At 39.1% G+C, this 25466-nt stretch overlaps 1 protein-coding gene across 5 annotated transcripts in view; it reads left to right on the top strand.

The window, feature by feature from the left end:
• Positions 1–25466, top strand: part of thrb (thyroid hormone receptor beta) — a 109843-nt gene that overhangs the window by 23346 nt on the left and 61031 nt on the right. The window contains exon 1 of one of the 5 annotated variants that reach the window (XM_035182169.2): positions 1499–2555. The exons of the other annotated variants lie outside the window; for them this stretch is intronic. The gene's annotated coding sequence lies outside the window, so the exon portion shown is untranslated. Of the gene's footprint in view, positions 1–1498; positions 2556–25466 lie in introns of those variants that run through there. 5 annotated transcript variants of the gene reach the window in all.

Below are 25466 nucleotides of genomic sequence, written 5' to 3'. Positions count from 1 at the left end.
GTGTCAAATGTTGATTAGTTTAGGACAGATTTAATTTAAAAAGAAAAACTTCCTTTTGTACTTTGGCATCAAAAACGATTCAGGCTTTGCAGTGGCTTTTTGCAGAGTTGATTGTGTTGAACATTTCTCTTTTAGATTTAGAATTTTCTTGCCCAGCTATCTACACTCAGTAACTCATATTGACGAAGTAATAGAAATAAAAAAACTAAAATGAGACCAGCATGTGGAATTTTGTGACTTCGAGTTGTGAGGTTGCAGACTGAATATCCCTCACTCCTTCCTTTCCAAACATATAGGAGAACCTATGGTGGCTTTTAAGTAATTTAAAAATGCAAAAGGCATTTTTTGGGGGGTTTGTCTGTTCTGGGCTGCCGTAGAAAAAAGGGCGGGCTCTGTGGAAAAGGACTCACTCCCTATAAAACAGCAGTCATCAATTTTAGATGATTATACACTAATGAAAACATAATCACAAATATAGATTAAATTATATATCTGCCATCAGCCCCCCCCCCCTAAATCCTAAACACTTGTCCTTTAATTCAGTAGAAGCATCTTTGGCAGCAATTACAACCTCAAGTCTTTTTGTATACGTTTCTACGAGTTTTGCACACCTAGATTTGGGCAGTTAGGCTTTTCTTCTTGGCAGATCCTCTCATGTTCTGTCAGATTAGCTGGCAAGCATCTGTGAACTGTCATCTTCAGATCATGCCACAGATGTTCTGGTTTAAGCCTGGCCTTTGGCTAGGCCACTCTGGGGACTCACCACACCACCACACACACACACACACACACACACACACACACACACACACACACACACACACACACACACACACACACACACACACACACACACACACACACACTTCCTTCACCATCCTTCACTGAGCAGGACATTACCAGCAACATTTCAACATAGATATATCATCTATTGAGTGTGAGGTTGTCTTTTAACAAGTATTTCCAAGCAGGGTAACCCTAACCCCCTTAAAAGTTAGACTTGTTTGAAATGTACTTTGATACTCCAACCACTTACAGCCTGGATTCACTTACTAGTTTACCTCCCTCAGAAATAAATAACTCGCATCTCCAGAGGTTTCATGTGACTCGCAATGAAAAGGACGAATGCATCTGACACAGACTGAGTGATTGAGCTGACTATTCAGTGATGTACAAACAATTTTAACTAATGTTTTACCCTTTGCTTGTCTTCTATGTGACTGGACCATGATAATCAACCACTGACACTACTACAGGTACGTTCTTTTATTCTTTATTCATTATGAACTGTTTGCCCGTGGGGGAATCCTCTGCACTTTGACCAGGTTTTCCCAAATTCTTTCCTTTTTTTATATTTCTTGATTTTAAAGAAATGCTGCACACAGTAACATTGGGTTCTCATTCAATAGGTGCATATTCTTTGTATTACTGTCTTTTATTATCTATTATTATTATTATTATTATTATTATTATTATTATTATTATTATTATTATATGTCTTTAGCCTTTACCAACTAAAATGTTTCAACAGAGTAACACTTTTAAAATAATCGTGGTTACACTATTGACCTAAATAATCGGGATTAGGATTTTTGCATTAGTGAGCAGCCCTATGATTTGGTACATTTTGTCATTTTTAAAACAATAACTCTGTCCCAACTTTGGGAAAATATGATTTGAGGCCAAGCACCAGTATTAAAAAGAACTCCCAATGCAAATTTTTGTGCCATTGTGCATTTTTTATTTAAAAAAGGGTTTTGTCCAGTTTCCAAAATTCAGAATCCAAAACAATCAGACAACGAGTTATTAAAGTGAAGGTTGCGAGGCTGAGTAGTGATTAGAAGTGGCCACAGACTCGAGTGTCACAGCTCTTGTCAAATGCTCTGTGAAATATGTGGTGACTGCTTCTGAATTATCTGCATTATCTTCCATCTATGAAGCACAAATGCAGCTCTAATCTCATTATCTGTTGCGGTTATTGAATTAAGTTGTTTTAAGCTTCATCAGTGAAACAGTTTCCTCTGCAATTTGCAAAAGCCTAATGTTACCATCGGTTTGCTGCATTTTAGATTTTGTTTCTAAATACAGATTCCTTTAGTGCATGGTTTTTACAAAACAGGTTAACACACCTGTAGAGAGTAGTAGTGTGCACAGCTGCAGCAGTCTAAACAGACAAACAAAACAGTGGCACTCACAGATAAATAATCTTCTTGTTTATTGTGGGGCAGGAATGAACGTGTTTCAGCTCTAAGCCATCATGAGCGACACACTACCTGTGCCTGTGCCTTCAGCAAAACCTCTAGTTGTGTGGCCTGATGTGATCCTATTATAATCGGGAGTGGATTTATGTTAGGTATGAGGAGCTTATGAACCTCCTGGCAGTCAGTGTGGAGCTGAGCTGTGTTTTCATGCTTCAGGGGAAGTTGAAAACGCTCTCAGGCTTGGATGGTGCTGAATTATTCATGGCGATAGAGGGAGAGGAGCTGGAAAAGTGTTCATCTTCACTTTTCTGCCCCCCGGCTGCTCGGCTCAGTGAAGTGATGGGGTGAAATGGGGTAAGAGGCTCGTGATTATCCTCATAAGAGCATTGATACCACATTGACCAGCATGACAGGAGAGGGTTCAGAGGCTCTGCTAATGGTGTTTACCAGTTGCCTTCCCCTTGAAGGTGCCCATCCAGATTGCACATTTCTAGGATGTTTCATTGATCTGTATTATATATATATATATATATATAACTGTAGAAGTGTTGCATTGAGAACTTAGTTATACTAATGCAGTGCCAGTTCTAAACATGTCTGTTTGGGATGAGCCATTTGCTTGGCCTGTGGTAATGCTGGTTGCAGCTTTCTTGAGAGAAGCCCAGTTGTACTGCTGTAATAAGACATTTCCAAAGTGCAGAGCTCACAGTGCACCACACTGGTGGGTCTGAAATACTCCCACACTGATGATCAAGGGCGAGGTCTTTTAGCTGCAGCTTGTTCTCAGGGGAATCATACTTGGACCCATCCATGGAAAAATACACACATTAAGTAAATAAGATGAACAAATGCAATGGTAATGGGAACTCAATAATCACTTTGAGAAGTAACCAATGAGTATTCAGTAGTCGACATATCCCACGGAAAGACAGAGACTCACATGAAATGATCCTGCTAACAGGTATTCACAGAATACTCAACCGAACACTAAATATGTATAACTCCACCACTGAAAATAGTTCCCAACAAATGCACTTTTAAAAGAGTGCCCAGCTGTTTTTATGAGATGACTGAAAAAGTTCTATCTATATATTTGTGACCCATATTTTACAGATTACCTTTACTTGGTGAGAATGAATGTGCTTTAGTGCCTCAGAGAAAGGGCTGGGAAATTGAAGAGTTGAGACACCAAGTCTTTCCATGAAACATAGAAAATTGCGAGCCTGTCTTTAATAAGAATGGTCTGAACCATTCATTACATCATGCATGATGACAAGAAAGTCTGTTAAACACTTCATCTACTGGTGTTTACAGATCCAGTAGATGAAGGAGCTATGAATAGACACTTCAAACATGGGTTTCTCCTTGGGTTTCATTTTATATTTATTTTACACCTCATAGGAAAAGTGCAACTGGAAAGAAACATGAGGAACAAACTGGTGGTCATGACAGGAACTGGGGATTACCATGACAAAGATGTTTTGTATGAACAGAGCCTTGAATTTAATACAATATTCATAATTACAATATTCTCACAAAATAAATGAATTCTCGGTTTTTGGTCTATAAAAACATGCAAGGTTGCATTTCTGGTAATATTTCTTCTTCATCCCTACATTTTGTTATTGCAGTGTAATGTAATGCTGGATTAAACTCAAGGTTTTGCTGTTAAAAAAGCAGGCTCACAGATTTGAATTGCTCTTGTTTTTCTTCAGAAAAGACCAGGCAGATTTAAACTGAGGAGATAGTTATTTGTAACAAGGCAAGAAGTTATTAGATCAAAAACATGACTCTGATTTTGAGAACCAGAACATGTTGCTGTCCGACCTTTCATGTTTGGGTTCATTATGTGATTTCATAATTTGGAGAACAGGCCAAACACAGTGTAGATGACAAGAAAAATGTTTTGCACACAAATGATTTATTATACCCATAACAATGCTCAAAGACACTATTCATAATAAAACAGAGAAAGCAGCTCAGGGCAAATAACTATAAAAAAAAATCCACATCATAATCACATTTTAATACGATAGATGTCATTATTAAATATTAAAAGCAGAATCATAGATTAGTGTCATAATACATGGTAACAAATATGTGGGCAAACACATTGCAGCTTTCCTCACACTTGTGGCTCCAACCTACATGTCGCCTATTATATACAATTCATATTAAAATGCATCGGGATTTTGCAATTTCTTAAATACGTGCACAGGATTATCATCTGTTGATTAATAATAATTTGAGATGCTACATTGACAAGTAGCACTACACAAATCAGGATTTAATGTCAAGTCTCTTTTAAAACAATATTTCAAAAGTATATTTAGAAAATCCCATTTGGTCCCAGTGTTGCTGGAGAGAGAGGGATCTTTGGTTGGAGTCAGAGATATCAGACTGTCCAGACAGTAGCCACAGTTGATGAGTGAAATGCAGCTTTGAACCTTGTTCTACAATTAGAGACACACCACGGTCTTAATTAAGTAGCTGGTTGGCACTGCTCTGACATCCACATACCCACTGATGGAAAATAAGTCCCTGCCCGTTCTCTATGGGATTGTGGAAATTAGGTTTTCACTTACTGAGGATGTAGATGATGCAGTTTGAGGGGAGGCAGGTACACAAATGGGCGGCTGTGGCTGAGGGGTAGAGCGGTCGTCCTCCAACCTGAAGGTCGGCAGTTCGATCCCCAGTCTTCCCCATCTGCATGCCAAAGTGTCCTTGGGCAAGATGCTGAACCCCGAATTGCCCCTCATAGAACAACAAAGTGCTGCTAATAGATGCACTGTATGAATGTGTGTGTGAATGGGTGAATGTGAAACTGTACTGTAAAGAGCTTTGAGTGGTCAACAAGACTAGAAAAGCTATATAAATACAAAACCATTTCCCATTTACAAAGAGAGAAAAATGCTAAACTTACTGTTAACTATCAGAAATAGAAGTGGATGTCATAAATAATACTGTGCTAAAAACGGATGTGTCTCCAAGGCCTAAAGATGATGCTGCTAGTCCTTACGTTTGTCCAGCACCTTTGTCTTCACTGTCAACAGAGGACTCAATGGTTTTGTTGCAGCCCTCGTCTCTCTTTAAAGCACCATGATTAATTAGAGGTCTTTCAAATTTGCTGTAGATATTATCCCTGGTCCCAGAGGGGGAATCTCAATGTTTGTCCACTTCCTGTGAGCACTTGGGCCAATATGTTAAAATTAAACGCAGGATATCACATAGTATAGAAGATCCTTTGGGAAAACACGTGGCTGATTGCCGTGACGTTTACTGAGCGGCTCCATGCTCGTGAGGGTTGAGTTCAAAGTGTCTGCGGTTTTAGTGGCTGTAGAACTTCTGCGGTGGGACTACAGTGTTGCTGTGTATGCATCCTTGAGGGCATGTAGCCTATATGAATGGGTCGTATATTGGAGTGTAGAAGAGAGAAAAAAGAAACATAATAAAATAAAATGCAATAATAGTAGTTGGAGATTAATCCAGGTTAAGTTCCCATTGGACGGACCTGCACACCTCAGGCTTCCTGCCTTATTGCCAACACCATGAAGGACCTTCTTTTTTACAGATAAAGCAGAGAGACGATCTTCAGCATTTATTTATGGTCAATGTTTTGTTAACTTTTCATTATTATGCAGTATAACCAACAATCTATTGGCTATATAAAGGGTGAAAAGCTCATACTGCAGAGTTGCAGTGCGAGCTCTTGACATATCAAGCCAAAGGTTTCATGATGAATTTAATGTGAAAAATATTCACAGGGGCATCATCCAAGTGCTTAAAAGGTTTAATGTCAGTCTTAACGATGACATCCCTCGTTGTCGGGACATGTGTTTATATCTTTGTTTCTCTTGTTTTCTTTCTCAGCTATCAACTGTCTTGTAAGGGCAAAAAGCTGAAACAAGTGTTGAGTGGAGCTTTAACCACACTTTTGGACTTCTAGTAAAGCCGAATCATTAGTATGATTTTGTTCCAAGCAGGATCAGAACAAGGATTTGGGGCTTGTAAAATCTTTCCCGAAGACTCGGCTCAGGAAAGATCGGATACGGTTTTATTGTTGGCTTGATGCTAATTGGATTCAGCTGAAGGATCATCATGACAAGTGTTCCTCTTGTTTTCCAATGTTCCTCTTGTTCCTTCAACTGCAAATGTTTCCTGCAGGATTTTAGATTGCACCTTTGCACGCTCGCGCCTTGTAACATTCTCAAGTTTGCGAATGTGTAAAATTCGTCCATTTGCATGTTCACACATTGAGATGCGCCCTTTGAAGGTGATATACAGCTCAAAGTGTGCGACATGCTTTTTTTTTTAGTATCATTTGATTCCAATGTTTGGGTGTAATGATCATGTTATCTTCTATATGCAGTTAGTGAGGCTTTAATCTCCCTCTGTCAGCCCTGCTGGCTTGTGGCTCGTGTGCCTTCACCTTTAAGGGGAGCTGGAATGGTAGCACTCAGCACTGTGGCCTGTTATGTAAGGCTTTGGCAGTGGTGCTCAGAGCTGCGTGGCCCCTGCACAGTCCTGCTGCCAACAAGCACAGGAGGTTTTATCACCCCTATGTTTCAAAGGGCCCTTTGGACTCCGGATCATGTTTAATGCCGCTCAGTATTTTGCCTAATTCACTTTCTCCTCTCTCTCCCCTTTCCACCAACCATCTGTCACCCTCCTTAATATTCTCCCCTTTTTTAAAACCCACTGTCATTTTCCTCACCCGCTCGCTCCTCTTTTGCTGACTCACGCCGCTCTCTGAAATTATAATGCGCTGAAATAGCTGACTCTCCCTCCCGCACACAGTCCAATTGCACCATTTTGTTTTTGTGTCTGATTTTCATCCGTGATTGCTGCTCTGCTGAGACTGTGCCTAACAAGAAGCTGTGAATAAAGATACGGCGAGGATCTCCTCCTCTCGCTGCTTTTGTTTTTTATGCTAAAACACATAATTGGTTTTACACACAGAGGGAAGAAGAGATTTTGAAGATAGATACAATCATCTGTCTTCCTATATAGAACATTCTTGTTAAGATTAGTTTTAGAGATGCTCATAGGGCTTTTTAAAGGAACACAGACACATTAGGAAAATAATGGAAAATATTAGAAAAATAGTATTATTATTATATATTATTAATTATTATCATAGGCATGTGTTATAAAGATAAACATGTGTTTAAATAGTCTTGGGAGGAAATTTAATATAAATTACATACGGGAAAACAGTTTATTTTAGGATTGGGGTTTGTCTAATCCACAGGTTTTCAGGCAGATGTTGTGACATGATGCAGAGATGCTGAGTGAGGAGAAGGGGACAGGTGCATGCTCGTGTTCCAGGATGTTAGTTATCGTGGTTACACCACAGACTTGGCCCTGCTTGTCAACATGGGCATTTGGAAATGCAGCAGTGACATACAGCTCACAGAGGCAGTCAATCTTTACAGACATGATGCACACATTTTGGGTATCACAATACAAGGGTATCAATATTTCTGATCAGACATAAATCATGAATCTGCTTAGAAATCATAGAAAAAAGTGCAGGATGATAGTAATGATAATGTGGCTTCAGTATTAATGAAGACTGTTAGTTGTGTGTTTATGGGTCCAATGTAAACAGAAACTGCTAATAGCTAATTAAGCATGCTTTTAATGCTGCCAGTTTGGTGAAATGCATAATTGAAATATCAGGTCTGTCTCCTAGAAATTACAACAGCAAATCTATTTTGTGGGAAACCTAATGGCTGTGTTGATTATGTCCAGAAGCAAACGTTAATAAATAAATGATGAACTGCATGTATTAACGAGACCAGTCTGCAGGAGGTGGTTGGGGTAGATGGCTGGTGTAGGGTGAGCACACCTGTCAGAGACTCCACACTCCCACCTGGAGGATTAGGTTCTGGTGAAGGTCAGAGAAATATCTATCCATAGTTTTTGTTAAATGTAAATGAACAGGCTCTGACTGCTCTGAAAGGTTTTTTCTACTTCAGCTTGTCACAGATTTTCTGCACAGCACAGCTCACAAAACGGTCCACATACTCCGGCATACAAATAACTGTCTGTGCAGTTGTTTGCAGAGAGCAGAATTATATGTTACTCGCAACGTTAGCTGTCTTATATCCTAACAGCAGATGTTTTTACTTAGGTTGTTTCCTGCATGCACAACTATACAACTAAATTGCATATTTAGACACACCTTTTTTTATATGGATTATGATTGAAAGACTATTATGTCACCCAGTAATTCCTACGTTCCTTAGTTTCACAGTTTGCTGTCAGAACCTCCTCATTGGTAAGAAGATGCCCCTTGGCAGGCCACCGGATCTTCAACCAATCAGAAGAAAGTAGGCTTTCAGGACGCCGTCTAAAGGAGGCCTGAGCTAATATCTCCAGTTTCAGTGAGAGGCTCAACTGAGGGGCTGCATGACAGGCTGTTTGAGTTAAATAACTTTTTGTTGTGAGTCATGCAAATCTTCCCTAGTGGAGTCCCAGAATAAAACATTGAGCTGGAAATGAACACAATGGGCCCCCCTCTTATAAGGCTGTAATCAGTATAAGTGGATGTGCTGCAAAATCGAATATTTTGACAGAAAACAAATACAGTGTTGTTTGCAACTTGTCAAATACACAACATATCCTCCGTCCGTTAACAGAAAAAACAATCCAGTGGCAGTTACATTTTAAATTGCTTGTTTACAGAGCCCACATTTTAAATCAGGATATTTCCATAAATACAAGAGACACAAAGAATAAAAGTAGTGAAAAGATGCAATTAACATTATAGTCAGTATTGTTTTTGAATGACGAGACGCATGGGCTCTTCTGTGACTTTGGGTTTGCATACGCACACAGCACATTGAATTATTACCATTGTTTTTTACATCATCATCAAATACAATTAATCCCACTTGAGGCCCAGAAGAGCATCACTTTACGAGCTCAAAATCTTATTTGCAGTAATTTGAGATCATGAGATGGAAAGACAACTTAATCTGCTGTCATTCACTCGGCTAACAGCATGAGATCATGTCCTTAACTAGATTGAAAATTTGTCTCATTTAACCAAGTGCATTGTTCATGATATTTTTTTTCTTAGGTTCAAAGAAAGATTTACAAGATTCATAGAAAGAATATACTGTTTATGTCTTAACAGCAGTGAAAATGTGCAGGGATGAAGGCCTTTCCATTCACAACTAAATATATTTCTATGTGCTCAGAATATATCTCTAAAAGTATGAGGTACGCTGGGTGGATAAGACACGAGATACACAGGGTGCAAAGACACTGCAAGAAACACTTAAATACATACTGAAAATAATATAAAAAAACAGCAGCTCTTACTGCCAAGACTGCATCGTCTGTGAACAGGCCCAAAGTCATTTGTCTTTCAAAGCCTGTTGACTAATACTAAGTAGGTTGATGAACAGAAACATTCGACTCACTAAGTATTTGTGTGTGCGTACGGGATTGTGTGAGTGGGTGGTAGAAGGTGAGAAAGCATTCAGGCCTCTTTGAGATGATTTCATATGGTAATTGTAAGCTTTGGATTCAGGTCAAGGTTTCACTGCTCAAGATTCCTCTCTAATTTTGTCAGTTTGCAGTTCACACAGTCGCAATGAAATGTGTTTTCACACACATGGCTTTTGGGCACTAAGGAGACCATCTGCTGTAGAAACTGCAGAGATCTTACCATGCATTCTCCAGTCTGACTGATTATGGGTGGTGTCTGGGGCCCCGAATTCATTTATGCATCTATACAATGGAAAAACCAACAGCTAGCTTAGCATTGACATAAGAACCTTCAACTCGTTTTTGAACTCCAAACAGTGTTTATTTCTGCAGGTCTATACGTCTTATTCGAAAGTTCTGAATGATAAACAACTTTGTATAGCTGTAATCTTCTGCTTATTTAAATCTTATGACATAGGATTAAATAATGTGCCACCAAATAGGCAACTACTTTTACATGAATATTTATAACAAAAATTAAAAATAATTTCAGAAGCTTTAATAAACAAGGCATTATGAAAAAATAAATATACATAAATTACTGAAGGCTGTGAAAAATATTTTGTCAGTTTAACAGACCAGTATCACAAGGCGCTACAACCATATTGGGTGAATTTGCACTTCATAATTTATGTTTAGTACCAGAACTAGTGTGCTTTTAGTGAGTTTGTGCCTAATCACAAACCTGTAGTCCTAACATTAACCATTATGTTGTTGCCATGTGGAAATCTTTTTGAAAACAAGAATTTCGAAAGCATTGGCATTGTATAAAAAAATAAAAGCATTGTCATTTAACACATTTTTTAGGTTTTCCCAAACTGTCCAGTATTAGTCATTCTGTCCGGCAGGTTGATATGGGTTGGAAATTCCCCTTCCAGCAGTGGAATTGGGTTGTGACATTTCCCCTTCCTGCATGGCCAAGTGTGTAGAAAACCCTTTAATGTCCCTTTCATGCTCCCTTTAACGTCCTTCACTAATTTACTTTTGTTTTAAACAACTGAGAACTTAATAGAGCTCTCTTGAAATATGTCCTACAATCACTTTTTTCAGGTTTATAGATAGATAGTTTTCGTTTTTGAATTTATCATTGAAATAAAAGTCTTGACTTCCGCGCACATTCTTTCTTTACAACTGAGCCAACACCAACCACAGATTGCAGGATGTAGTTGAAACTTCTGGAAAAATGATAGTGCTTACATGGCCTTAGTGATCCCAGATCTACCGCTGCTGTTAAATCTTAAACTTCCATAAAAGCAGATGAAAACCCCAGTAATATTGTCCGGTGCAGAGAAATGCCAATATGAGTTGCTGTTGACAGCTTAGTTGTGCAAAAGGATCAGTCGTGGTCAGCCTCAGCACCAAGAAACGTGCTTAGTGTCCACATGTTGTTGATGTTCCCCTTAGTCACTTAGCTGCACCTGATCAGACATTAATGGACTAAAATTGACGTCAATGCTGGGAGTGTGAGCAATTTCCCCTGGCTGAGAGTCAGGGGAAATGGTGAATGACTCAATGCAGAAATTTGACCCAGCACTAATGGGCGTACAATAAGATAAGGGGCTGACGATGACAGGAATATTTGTCAGAGACAGCAGCAGTGAAAAGCTGTGTACTTACCTTTAGATGTCCAAAATACATCCATGAGGCTTAACCATGGCATTTCTTATACACCATGTGTCTCAACACAATGACTTCTTAGACTCACAGCTGTGCATTTGACTTAAGCTGCACTCACTGCCCTAGTTTGGCCTAATAATGAGACACACAACATGCGTTGACACTTCAAAAGGAAGATGGCTGCACACTGTCAAAGCATGGACTCTCCTGAATAGGACCACCCTAACGGACCGAGAAGCCGCTCTTTAAAGACCCAGACCTGTTATTAGATTCTGACGGACCGTTTCTATTTTAACCTGCGCAACCTTTTTCACTTTTACGGTAGTCTTATTTTAACATGCGCTGCTTTTTCCGTCCTTACGGTATTAAATCCTGGCAGCATATGGTAGAATTTACTTCACTGAACAAGAGAAAGTGGAAACAAAGAGAAAAAGTGTTAAAGCTGTTTAGTTGTTAATGTTTGTTGAGATTGTTTATATATGTTATGTAGTTATATATTAAGAAAAACATCTTTTTATTTATTTTATCTAAAAATTAAGCACTTTATTTAAAAAAAATAAAATTGGAATCCATAGGTGCAGCCCTACTATTAGGACCTAAATGCTGCCAAGGGTGTGTTATCAGAATGAAGTCCCCACTGCCACATAAAGTCTCTCTCTCTCTCTCTCTCTCTCTCTCTCTCTCTCTCTCTCTCTCTCTCTCACACACACACATGCACACATGCATATACAAATGCACTCTAAACTGTGAGCTTGGAGAGCAAAGAGTGAGACGGTGCACTCAGAGTACATTGGACATGGAAGGCAAAACAATATGGCGTATTATAGTGAGTGTCCGCACTGACCAAATGTAAGAGACCTCAGTTAGTCTTGACATTGTATTGTTCCTCGTTGTGATGTGGCCCAGATTCCCCAAACTGGGTGCCATGATTAAAATTAGCTCTTTGTACATTGAGGCTATACCCAGTTGAAGGATGTGTGGTTCTGTCCACACTCAAAGATCTGTAGCATGAGTTATGTTTTGCATAAATTCTTTCACTGGGTCCAGGCATCTGCAATCACTTCCAGTGGGTAAGGGGAAAGTAAGGATTGCCTAAAAGTATAATATCCCTTTTGTTATGCTGTTTGTAACTTGCTGCAGAACCCAAAAGGATATCATGGAGACCCTCTGTCAAGACCTTGGATTTTAGACAGCTCTTGTCGGTTGGTGGTGATGTAATATTATTTAACCTGAAATCTAATTTCACATTTCATTTCTCAAAAATATATTCTTGGATAACAGGAATTAAGTTCAATTCCAAACCTGATGACCTACACTTTCTTATATCAAAGTTATTAGACAGAAACCTTGGTATGGGGCATTGATCAGGCGAGAAATTGGTGGTCAGTGTCTCTGATATAACAGTGTTTAAACATAAATGGCCTGTCCCTGATGCAAAGCAAGGACATCTGGACATGGGACAGTATAAGCATTGAGGCTTTACCAGTGTCCAATTATGGTAAGTTGAAGTTGAAGGTGTTATTATGCATCAGCTGAAGTGCGTGGAGTCTTTTTTCTCATTAAGTGTGGCTGTTCAGACACATTGCACAAACAAGTTTGTTTTGAGCTTACCTTCAGCTTAAAGGCGAGGAGGTCATGTGGGGCAAACAGCCTTTACTGCAATGCAAAGTTTGTCTTTCCTGTTGTGGACCGTTTCAAATAAGATTAAGTATTAAGTCTTTCCATAATATACAATCATAATTTATACTTCACGAAACATACCCTGTTGCAGAAAGAATCCATTCAAATTATTGATGTAGGCCATCAGCCAACCAAACTAATTGGTTGCCTGAAAATGAGCTACAGAGACGAGACCAGCATTTTTTATGAATAATTCTGAATATTTAAATTTTCTAGAAGATCTCCTTAAAAGAAAAAAACGAAAAGATGTTGGCACACATTCTCTGAGAGTGTTTATATTGGATGTCAACTGATGTCACTCACTTGCTAACTAACCTGATGACACCAGCAAATGGTTTTAACTTACCAAGGGTACTCTAATAATAAAATAATTATAAAATAAAAGGTATTTTTTCGTTCAAGTAAAATAAGGTTTACATTTAAAAACAAAATAAAGAGCTTTTGAAAATGGCATCTTAAAAAAAAGTGCTTAATTTTAGAAAAAAATTATAAAAAGATGTAGTTTGAGTTTCCCCTTTTCTTAATATATAACTACATAACACATATAAACAATCTCAACAAACATTAACAACTAAACAGCTTAAACCATTTTCTCTTTGTTCCCACTTTCTCTTGTTCAGTGAAGTAAACTCTACCTTGTGCTGCCAGGATTTACTACTGTAAAGACAGAAAAAGAAGCGCATGTTAAAATAAGACCACCGTAAATGCGGGAAAAGCTGCACAGGTTAAAATAGAATCGGTTCATCTAATAACAGGTTTGAGTCTGTATAGAGCGCTGTCTGGGTCCGGCCCGGACCGCGGTCCGACTATTGGGGACCTTTGGGAGATGATCATGGGCGATTTTGTTTGCTTCAGCTTGCTCTTCAGGTGAGTCCATGCTTTGACTGTGCACAGCCACCTTTCTTACAACGTTTCACAAGTCAACGTATTTACGTAATCGATTACGTAGACGCGTCGCCCCAGCCCGACTAACCAAAGCATGGAAACCACAGTGGTGTTTTTCCAAGGCTGATGCTGTTCATTCATATTATGTGATGGTGAAATAGGATATAAAAAAACAACCAGTATCAGCCTTTCTTGCTCTTTAATTGTGTTCAAGAGAACTAATGAAAGACAGGCCTTCTTCTTTTCTCTGACTGGAAGGGGAAAAAAAGCTGTAATGATGCAGAGCATTATTGTGTTTCGAGCTGAATGCTCTTCAACTCTAGATGCCTCGAGTGTTCCATCGAACGCACTTGTACGCAGTATGGATAAAGGGTTGCATGAGCAATGTGCAAAGCACTTTAACAGTTCCAAGAAATGTGGTTACACTCCAGTATGTGTGTTCATGTTCATTCCCATTTTGGTTTAATTAAGGCTGTCCTAAGATTGGCAGCAGCAGTAAAAGTACACTTGGGCTTTCACGCTAATGTTGTGTGTTATTGTGTTGAGAATTCTGGCTCACTTAAACTGCTCCAGTGTCAGTATTGTTAATGAGTGATGTTACATTTGTTTAATACCATGGTATTGTTCATATGGTACTATAAAAGCAAATAAAAGTCACTTGTAGTGTGCATGTATCCTGAGTTTATTCTATACCACATATCTCTAGTATGTGGACCAGATGGATTTTTTTGCCAAACACTTAAAATTTAAAAAGAAGTCTGTGTCACACGTGAGGAAGAATCCGATTTGGGACCTGTCCCTACTCATCTCAGTCAGATGTCTCCCGTCTGTGTCAGCTCTGCAATGATGGCCGGCTTTAGTCTGTTTTGGGGTATAGTTCCCGTGAATAGTTTCAGATTTCCTTCAATGCATAGAGACAGCACAAAAGCCTTAGTCACCCCTGACTTCCCTCCGTCTGTCTGCTAATGCCAAGGGTTGTCTCAAAAACAAAAGCAGCACAAAAAAGCAGAATGGGGATGCAGGGGACGGATGGGGGGGGGGCAAGGCGCCTGCCAAAATATTTGCAGTTTGAAAGCTGGATTGCTTTCAAGATTTGAAAAACTTTCATGCAGCGAAAGAAGGGGGACAAGGATGAGATTGGGAGACTGAGGGAAAGAAGGAAGAAAGGAATAATAAGGCAAAGAGACATAATGTGAAATTTTCTCCAGCATCACAAACAAACCAAGTATACACATGTTGTTTGGGCCTGTAAGGCAGGAGAGCCCCTCTCTCCTGCCTTACAGGCCCAAACAACATGTGTATACACTTCTTTCCCCCTGAAAGAAGTGTGCGTTGATGAGGAAGCGTTCTAATAACAAATGAAAGCTCATTAATGTAAACATGTGCCTTTTCTTTTTATGGTTTCATGGTTTAAAATGTGAGGCTTAGTGTGCTCTGGCTGCATCTTCAGCCTCTCTTTTTGTTCCACTTTGAATGTGGTCACTCAGGGAACTGATTATAAATGTGAGTAGATTTTTGCTCCGGCTCAGCAAACTCCCTTGTGCCTTTTCTTAGCCAAATAAGTAGCAAGTAAAATCAAGTTGTTTTGCTTCCCTTATCAATGAAAAAAATAAGGATAAATTAAAAACATGGTTGCTTAAAAGATTGCAAAATGGCCACAGGTGGGAGCTGTGACTGAAAAAGACAGGGAAAGATTATTGATAAGGTTCTCTAAATAGGGTTAGCTTAATGTTTAGGTGTTTGTTAAGCTGTTTGCTTAAAATTGTATTTCATTTCAAACTGGATGTTATAATTTCCTAGAAAACGACCTAGAAATTCCTAGAATCCTCTGGGGATTATTTGTAAATTAATACTGATAGTAGGAACTGAAATATCCCCACAACTATTGCCACTGCCATTGTGTACAGACATTCCCATAACTTTGATGATGGGTCAAGCTTTTCACTTTTCCTGAGGAATATTTACACGCAACTATAAAGTGTAAACTGACAGCACATGGGAAAAAAGTGCTGCAAGTAGCGCTGCACACACCAAGTACAAGATATTTGATGTTATTTTAAGAACTGTGGTGGGACAAATTAGAATATGGTGGGCCACCACACCCTAGATAATTAAAAGGAAACACTATCAGATGGATTTGCACAACATGTAAAATTGTATCTCTGTGACTATGACCGTGACTCAGATTGGTGTGAAAAACTAAAAACACCCAGTCAGCACCAGATCTTTGGATGTAAAAACACCTTGTGATGTACAGGTTGCCTGCTGAGTTAGCATGAACGGCTATGCTAAGTCAGATAGCTACTCTTTACAACTGTGTTGAGCAGATAAGCATCTCAGATTGTACAACATGTCCAACTTGGAAGCCGATGAGTTAACACAGCAGAGGAACACGTCAGGTTCCACTCCAGTCAGCCAAGAACAGAAACCTGAGGCTGCATTAGAGTGGCAGCTTGGACAGACTGGAAACACGTGTGGCCAGTGGCGTGGTCACATGTGGGCCCACTCATTACAGACAGTTTGTTGTTTATTGATTTACAAGGCTGGGTGTAGGGGTAGTTGCAAGCATACAAAAGTCTTTAAAGTGCCAAGTAAGAGTAAATACCACATGGTCCTGGTTAGATTAAGAACTTAGCAAATTTCAGACTATATTCATGTTGACTACCTTTGTTTGGCCTTTTTTGTGAAAAAAATATAGAAATGAAAGTATTTTTTGTATTAAAATATATTTATTGTTTGTTTATGTACAGTGACAAATGTCATGATCCAGTTGGGGCAGTGACAGCTACAGTACAGTGACTCGATGAAATATGTGGTAACCGTCATTTAAATGCATTTCAACAACGTCTAAAAAGAAACCAAAACTGTCATCGCCATCGCCTTCATCTCTGGTTAATGTACTATGCCACATACTGTATATGTGTACACACACCGCACAGCTTAATGGGATGCTGTCATATACAATAACTGTAGAAGGACCGCAGAGGCTGGAAATGGAGTGTGATGGGAGGGTTCTGAGGATGTGGGGTTTTGAAAGCACACAAAGTACAGACTGTTTTGGGTGGTATCACTTACAAAGGGGGTATCCCTAAGGTGAAATCAGCAGGAGTTGATATTGTTTGAAAAACTACCAATGCTAACCCAGTTTTGGTACAGATATAAAATTATATTCTTTCTTTAAATGTAATGGGTTTGTCTGTGTTTCCAAGAAGAGCACATGAGATACAAAGAGGGGCACAAGACATTTGCCGTTTTTTCATCCAGATTGCTGAGTTGTTATCCGATATCACATCAGAGCTTCATGTTCAATGTTATTTTCTTATTTGGCCTCTGTGAGTAGCTAAATGATGGCTAAAAGCTCTTAAATTTTAATAATTCATAAGTTGGTAGCACTGACACGGATAGGGGTGAACGTGTATCGTCAATTTCTGTACTTGGCCTGAGGTCAAATGCTCAGGAGTTGCACAGATGTTGTTGCCAGATGTGGATCCAACTGTGACCTCATGTTAGTTGCCTGCACATGTGAGAACACACACTTTTGTTTTCAGGAGTGGAGGTGTGTATAACTCATTTAATAGCACTGCTGTGTTCCTAATATATTTTCACAGTCATGCAGCAACGGTGCCAAATCACAGTGTGTGTCCTCTCTGCTTCCATTTATTTCTTGATAGAATCAAAGGGACAGTTTCTGGACACGAGTGGCACTATTAAACAAGACTTGATGTGCTTTTCAATGTGTTTATTTCACCAGTAAATGCATTCATTTGTTAAGTCCTGTCTGAGTTACTGTTGCTACCTCTGCCAGGTTTCCCATACTCAGTATGCAGTAGCCAGTCTTGATGTTAGAGTGATTTGGTGCTAATTTAGTCAGCTTCTTCTGATCTAGTTGTGGTCAAAATGAAACTAAAACACTTGATATTTTCTTCTCATTGTAGTCAAAGAAAATCGTAAAACATTTTATTCTTGTTTTAGTCCAGACCTAGAAAAGGGAATATAAGTCAAACTTTAGCCAATAGGATTTCATCCAAATGGTTAACAAAATGACCAAATCTGGTGCAATTAAACTTCAATTTTATGATTGTGTAGTCTGTAGTGGTAGAGTTGTAGTAGATTGCATTTATAAAAGATGCACACAAGCATTTAAATACATTTGTAGATTAAAAAATGTGGAACCATTTTGCTACAGTAACTATACTGCACAATGTGTGAACTAAACTTCATACATATTTTTGTCAACAATATTGCATGTTAATATCACTGGTATATTCACTGTTTAATCAGTCCCTTACCTGTTTGATCACGTAACTTCTGGTTTTGTAATTTGCATATACTAATGAATCTACCCTCCAACCTTAATAGATGCCAGGTATATTTTACTAAAGCCCTGTTCACACTTAAACACTTAGTGAAATCAAAACGCTTGTTCTTTGCAATGATGTAATCATCAATCAATCAATCATTCTGCACCTGAGGCAAAAATATTTCAATCCTGACTTGAGAAAGGTGCTGTGCCTATCCTCATCTGACAGTTCTTTCAGATATAAAACAAATCAAGTTATAATTTTTGTATCTATTCCTGAATAACAAATAATACACTGTTAATATACAACCAATGTTTTCAAAAAAATACTAAATTTTTCTATGGAAAACTTGATATTTTGAGCTGAGTTTGAAAGAATTTAATGCAATGTGTTCATGGTAAATTGCTGCTTTAGCTGGTGGCAATTCAAAATATCAAAGTTTTGGTCCTTTGAAGAACTGCGCAGTTTTCTTTTGGCAGTAGGTCATATTTTTGGTCAGATAAAAACAAAGGCAGCATATTTGGTTTTATTTTGAAATAAGCCTCAGTGATTTATGAAAATATCCACTGTAGTAAAATAGTGCAAAGGTTTGGGACTACTTTCACTTGAGGATTAACGCACATTTGGTGCTCTAGTTTTTGGTGGGATTGAACCAAAATGAACTTGCATGCACTTACTTCTATTTGAGGACCTGTGTCAGTTATAGACTTTACAGAGTGAGGACATTTTGGGAACATCAGAGCATTTTGGCTGGTCCTCACTTTCTGTCACCTCAAAGGCCGGTTTCAGGGTTAAACTTTAGTTGTGGGGTTCACCATCAAACCTCAGTCCTTTACTCACCAGGAGCTGGTTCCAGCAGGAGCACTATCAGTGGTGCTTTTTATCCCACTGAAGTTGGTTTCTGCTACTCAGTCATGCAATCTTGTTGGACTGAGAGCCAACTGTCTTTAGCGCCTGGAATTAGCTAGTTAACATGCTAACCTTAGTCAATACTGTTGTTGGCATGGAGGTGACTGGGAGTGCACCTCAACCAGCACCAGAGGATTAATCAGTGCAGCTGAGGGCTGATTAATCCTCTGGTTCAAAAGGAAGCAGCAGAGGTGCCAGAGGAGAAACACATGGGGAGATGAGGAGACACACACGAGGAGACACTGGAAGAGGCTGAGCAGAGAAACCTGAAAAGGTTATAAGTCGGACAATTTATGTTTAGTTTTGACTTTATGGTTTGCACCTGGTTACGTCTCTGACATGACACCAAAACTGTGGTTTCTTTGCATTGAGTCTTGACTTGACAGTTGACGTGACTAAAATACATGTACCCACATCTTGTTTGGTTTGTTGGTGGTTTATTTGACTGATGGTAACAGTGATCGTGTTGTGTAACTAAAATTAACCCAATTCACTTTCCCCTGCAAGATTTTACGGGAAAAATCAATAGAAAGGCTTGTTGATGTCAAATGTGGTCAACATTCAGCAGGCAGTAATATCCACTAAATCATACAGTAGGCCTGGCTTGCATAGTTTTCTGTGTATTGCATAGTTGGCAGCTTACATTTACAAATTCATTCTTTTGGTCAGTGTCCAAAGCTCATTATCGTAGTTGAGCACTGGAATGAGAATTGAATGGTTAACCCCGCAAAGAGCTTTGTGTCTTTGCTTCACTTGACTTTCTTTCAACACGATCCAATGCTGTATAAACACAAATTGACTGCAGCTCATGCACCTGGCTCCAACTCTTCTACTTCACTTTGATGTATCGATATGTTATTGGATGCAGTGAGAGAAAAGCTTGTCCCTTACTCCATCCAGATTAGTGTGTTTTTTTTTTTGTCTGATAGCAATGGAGCTCTGTTACACAGTCATCAGGGCTTCTTTATTCAGTCAAGTCCTGCCTCACTTTACTTGCCAGCATTGATTTGGTGATTGGCAGCTTCGAAGACAGAGCCATATGTTTTTCTAAAAATCAATCTTTAGACACCTAGTTTACCTGTAAATACTGTTTCAACAGCCCCTTTAGACCTTTAGCGTGATGTCTGTGTTTAACTGATGCTGTATGTACTTGTTTGGTTACAGTTATGCAGCGAGATCTAAACGTCTGAGACTTTTAGTTTATCATAATGGTCAGTGGTTCTTTTGTTGTGTCTGGCTAATTGGCTGCTTTTTATTTTAAACTCTGTTTGTTTCACAGATTGCGTTGAGGCCATGAGCTGCATTTTGTCAGTATTGCTGAAAAAAACCTCCTACTTCTTTATTCCTGCGAGCCATTTGTTCAGAGGGTTACATAACAGACTGATTAGTGTATTACAGTGTCTGTAGCAGGGATTGGATGTGATCAGCAAGCCTTGTCTTTACATTTTTCTTTTTTTCCACTGTCAGGATCTAGAGCAGAGCTACATGTATTACCTACAAGGGTAATACTCTCCAGGGAAACACACACACACTAACAAATCATTAATATATATGTATTCATCTAAATGAATGACTTTCTTCTTTCTCTTGAGCTCCATGCACCATCACTCTACACGCTTACCTTCAATTCCTATTACTTGTTTGCCCTGTTTTGCAGGCGGCATTAAGTTGTCCATCTAGTTGTATCTTGTCTATCCATACCTATAGGTACATAATGACATACCTACAGTCAATTTTACCATTTCCACGAATGCAATATCTTAGCAACACCTGGGTATATTCCCTTAGATTTTGTACAAATGTTTGAATTTACAGAAGAACGGATTAATCATGACACAATATAACACAAATGTCTAAGAGGATAAAAGTATGATGTGACAACAGTCTGTATCCAAAAGGTCAAAGTTCAGCTATGCTGTAAAATCATAATGTTCTGCAAGTTTGCCAATTGCAGAATTGGTGAATTTTGTTAATTCAATACTTTAGGCCACCCTCCAGAAATTATATTGCAATTTTGTTTCATGGACGATGAATTCAAGCCAAAGAAAATAATCAAACATGGCTGTTTTCATGAAATCAGCTTAACATTACATATGTAGGCAAATATAATATAATATAAAATAATCTGAATATTTAATGAAAACCAGTAGACAAGCTATGTCCTCTATGCTGCTGTAGGCTTGCTTATTTTCATTTGGAGGTCTTAAAAATACTACTCAAAGTTGTATTGCAATACATGCTATACTCTACAGTAGAGTGACACTAGAGGGTTATGACAGGTTCTGCCTGCCAAGGATGGTAAAATATGTAAGGATGTTTTGACAGTTCACTGCACCTCTGAAGCAACAGGATTTATCTCGGTGCTCCGAGACAGAGATAGAGAGTGAGGGACAGAGATAAACACTGCTGCACAATGAAGCCAACATGTAAAACATTAGAGATCTTTGTATCAAGTGTAAATATATCACAAGAAGACAATAATTAATTACTGTGGCAGCCCCCATGGCAGAGATAATTAATATGATGTTGCTCACAATTAATCCCTTGTTATGAATAAAAATTGTAATATTCTTTTAAGAACATTTTAATCTTGTTTGTTAACGGTCGATTAAAGTGTCAGCAATCAGTAAGAAAAAGAGAAAAAAAAGAACTTCCCTATCCTCTAATTTGTAATAAGTGAAAACTTACCAAAGGATAATTCCAGTTTAGGAACATGAGTGTGTGTTATCAGTGGAAAAGGAGCTTTAACTGACCAGAGCTGTGGCTGTTCTCTATCCAGCTGTTAGGAAAATCTGTGTGCTGTTCAGGGTCAGAGAAATCAATCTTCTAGGGCCCCAACTGTTGGGTGGAGACGAGCCCAGTGTACACAGAAAAAATTACCACCCGCTGAATCTTTATGGGTCCAGAATCTAAAGAATTCAGACTCTGCTTCAGCCCAGTGTGACATCACAAGGCCTGCATGCATATTGTGAAAGCTTGGATGCTGGAGGTCTGTCTGGGTATATGTGGAGCATTTTGGCCTTTCACTGTGTTCCACATGCATACAGTGTGTGTGTGTGTGTTTCTCATAAAACCTGGCAGTGTTCCTAGCTCGGGAGGGTTGTGCCAGCGTGGTATCCAGGTTTCTGCCCTAGAGACGTGGAGAGCGACCAATCAGAGGAGCAGTTCTGGAGAAAATCCTAGGGTGCCCATTACTGACCTATTTGCAGATAGGCAGGCTTTTACTCTCTTTGCAAACCTTATAACTGCCAGAGCAGTTTTGTTTTGAAGACACACAGAGTTGGATCAAGTTATAACAGCACATACCTTTCACTCATTGAGTTACATATTGAAGCTTCTTGTTTTCAACATAACGGTCTCCACATGAGTTTCTAATTTTATGCCATTCTTTGTTCCTCTTTGTTTTATTGTATTACATTACATTACATATTTGGCTCAACAGCCGAGGTGGCTGGTAGATGCAATTATATTTTTACCAGCCAATAAGAGGAAATTGGTATTTCATTGAGATAAAACATTATGTTTAAAACAATCTTAAAGAAAATATGTAATAAAATAATTGTAATATATTTAATATGTAAATCAGTTAAAAAAAAATTATTAAATATAATTCTGAATTACAATTGAAAAACCTGAAAAGTTTGTTTCTCTTTGGTAAACTGAACAAATCATCACCATAGCCTTCGCGATACGTGTGTGTGTGTGTGTGTGTGTGTGTGTGTGTGTGTGTGTGTGTGTGTGTGTGTGTGTGTGTGTGTGTGTGTGTGTGTGTGTGTGTGTGTGTGTGCCTGTAAATCAAATTAGACTTGACACTGAGAATAGTGTTTTATGACATGACTGTTTTGATAAAAACATATAGTGCCCGTGTGGCCAATAATCTTCTGACATTTACTTGCCAAATGAAAAAATACCTGCATCTACAGTGGGTGTGGTCATCTTTTACCTTGTGTATGTCTTCTGTCCAGAATGCTGCTTCATCATTTATCCAATACCTTGCTATGGTATGTGATGAACTGCTACCTGGCACTCAGCTTGCCTCCTTCCTTTCCTTCCCAGCCCTGGCTGCCTCCCTGTCTTTGGTAAATCTTGAATTTACTGTAGGGAACTGGGCAGTGCTGTAGAACCAGTGGTAGGAAAAGCCTCACAGACCCAGCCTTTACTGGTTTATTGCTGTCTGAATTTAGTCCTGGGTGTACAGCTCACTTCCTATGCTATACACTGTCCTCATGTTGAGACCTGGAAAACTGCTGGAAGAGTTCAACCACAAAGACTAATGAGCAAAACATTTGTTCAGCAACTATAATGAAGACTTTCTAACAAAGTCAAGCTTTTACAATGTGGTGTGTTCTCTGAATAGGCTGTGCTTTGAGGTGCATGGCAAGGCTGTTTTATTGCTCGTGTTAGTGACAAGAACAATTACAGCTTAGATGACTGGATAAATTTGGCTTGTACCAGTATGTACAGTGTCTGAAATGTAAATATAAATGGCCCAAAGTTCACTTCCTAAAATCGGTATTGTTGTTGTGTCCAAACTGTAAATCCCTTCCCATGTAAAGCTGCCTTCAAAGTCAAAGCATGATGGCTTTCCGGTTCGTTTCCAGGACAGTGCCCTGCTAGTGCCAGAGTAAACAGTGTTACTGCTCATATAGTGTATATGTGCTCTCAGGGATTGTGTTTACATACTGCTCTAAATAACAGAAAATACCTAATTTGAGGTCCGGTCCGGGACAAGCTGCTCGAATGGGATCCAGCCGAACAGTAATCCTGTGTGCAAGCAGTCTGGGTGGTCAGGCAGTCTATCTGTGCTGTTAAAAATAACCGGTACTGCACATAAAGTCACAAGTGACTTTCCAGGGGCCTGTACTACGAAGCGAGTTCAACATACCCAAGATATCTTTCCGATATCTGTGTGAACTTAACCTAACAATTGCAATCATGCTAAGCGGTCACATGATGCTGGTTATTAACTCAGTAAGTCAACCCAGGTTTGCCTCATCAAGATCCGAGCGTGTGCACATAAAAGGGGCGGTGTTTACTGCATATGACCAATCACAGACATGGACAAGTGAACTGGCACCAGAGCCGCATATTTCACAACGAGGACAAAACTGTTATATTAGAAAAATACGAGGAGAACGAACACATTATGCAGACAAAGAAACACTGTTACAGCTGCTAAATGCAGGAAGGACAGCTGGTAAAATAATCTCTTATTGTATGATTGTGTAAGGAATCCCCCGATCACATTTGTGGAAAACAATATTACGTCACCACGACATAATAACCCATGGTAACAAGATAAATAACTCTGGGCAACAAAATATGAAGTTTTCCGGAATTCATGTCTGAAAACAGCTCAAGTGACTGTGAACATTTTTTATGTCTGGTTTGTGTACAGAAGATTGTGTTGTGTGTCTGTGCTCTGTTTAGCAGTGTATTGTTGGATGAACTGTTTGTTTGCCACTCAAACAAGTTGTGAGCTCTGAGACAATGACATTTGAGAGCTAGATGTCTTCACAAGACACATGACTTGGGCCAGGTCTGGAAAATGTGCTTTCACTGGTTACTTGTTTGGTGCGTTTCAAAGAATCCGTGCTCAGTGTTTAGTTTGCTGCAGTTTGGTTAGATAGCTTGGTTGGAGGCATGGAGTGAACTAAACAACTGGACAGAGGCCGTGTAAAATGGAGGCGAGGTGAAGTGGGGGGGGGGTCCAATAGTGAGTGGTGTGAAAGTAATAAAGCAAGGCAAGCACAGGGTTTTGTAAGTGCAGATATATGATTGTGTCATCAATTCAAAAACTGAACTACTTTAAAATGAATGTCAAGGAAAGAAGCAGGGAACTCGTCAGCACATGAGAGCAGCAGTTTTCTCTGATACATGAGGAAGTGAAAAGGAATCAGTTGAAATGGAGCAGTCACACGTTAATTGTTCTCTTCTTGCATTGCAGTACAAAATCCATCTTTTTGTCCTGCCTCTAAATCCTTATCAATGATGTATGAGGTCCAGTTGCTGTCTCCATCAATAATTTAATATTAATTGTTTGAAGAGACTAGCTTGTTACAGCATTGTGTCAGATTTTGCTCAGAACTTGTACATAAACGAATCCCAAGACCAAGGTCTGTAAAGATGTTTCTGTTTAAATCACTTTTTTCAGCCCTTATTAAATTGAATAGCCTCAGAAAGGCTTATCTGAGCAGCCATGTTGGAATATTAATCGTAGCTTCACCGAGCTTAGTCAGATCATTTCTGTATCAGAGGCCTGTAGCTCCACCCTAACCATCTAGATATTGAGAAGAAAGTGCAAAATTCCCTAAACAAGACAGATACTGAGGGAAAGTATAAGCCCACATCTTTGCACTAATATGATATCTGA

Source organism: Hippoglossus stenolepis, chromosome 17 (assembly GCF_022539355.2).
Source record: "Hippoglossus stenolepis isolate QCI-W04-F060 chromosome 17, HSTE1.2, whole genome shotgun sequence".
Taxonomy (NCBI): domain Eukaryota; kingdom Metazoa; phylum Chordata; class Actinopteri; order Pleuronectiformes; family Pleuronectidae; genus Hippoglossus; species Hippoglossus stenolepis.
Note: the sequence above shows the minus strand (reverse complement) of the source record. Positions and strands in the feature narration are given on the sequence as shown.